Below are 961 nucleotides of genomic sequence, written 5' to 3'. Positions count from 1 at the left end.
TATTTAGCATATTATCTGCCATTCTTAGTAATATATGCATAGGCTAGGATGTGAAGAACAAAACCTAATCCAATACTTTTAAAGACTTGGCTATTTCCTGCAGACTCCTCTTCTGCATTTTTACTCTCCAACTACCAATACTCCCTACCATAAACTCAGACTTCATTTCTGACTCTGATAAGGGAGACTATTGCCTTATCTTTCAAGTAATTAGGTCCCCATGCCACTTCCCCTTTCCCCCATGCTGTTACCCCTCTATATTTTCCGGTGCCTTTGTGTTCATGTTCATCTTTCTCTAATAGAATGTAAGCTCTTTGACACAAGGACTGTCTTGCTTGCTCTGCAATTACCACAGTTCCCTGCATATGGTATTTGTTAAGTAAATTATCACATGGCTTTCCTTGTCTATTTCTCTATCTCTCTATCATTATATCTGTGTAGATTTATATATGTATATGTATATATCAATCTAGCTATCTCTTTCCATCTCCAGCTCATTTTACATATGAGGAAACTGACACAAACAGGGTTAAGTGGCTTACCCAGTGTCACACAACTAGTAAATGTCTAAGGCTGGATTTGAACTCTGGTCCTCCTGACTCCAGGGCCAGTATGCTATCCACTGCTCCAGCTAGCAGCCCTAAGTTCTCAGTGTCTTAGTCAAACCTTTGATGCCATATGTTGAAAAGAAGGTGCCAACCTACATTGAAAGAAGAAGTTTCTTAGTCCAGGAAATCACACCCTATTCCTTCCTATCATGTGTGTGTGTATATGCATCTGTCTCGTCTCTGTCTTTCCGTCTCATACACACACAGACACACACACATGTACATATATTTATCTACATTTATAACATATGTACCTATATACATGCATACATATGTACCTATGTGTATATCTATCTATCTATCTATCTATCTATCTATCTATCTATCTATCTATCTATCTATCTATCTATCTA

This window comes from Vombatus ursinus, unplaced genomic scaffold, assembly GCF_900497805.2.
Source record: "Vombatus ursinus unplaced genomic scaffold, bare-nosed wombat genome assembly UNPS02014822.1, whole genome shotgun sequence".
Taxonomy (NCBI): Eukaryota; Metazoa; Chordata; class Mammalia; order Diprotodontia; family Vombatidae; genus Vombatus; species Vombatus ursinus.
This window is presented reverse-complemented; position numbering follows the sequence as displayed.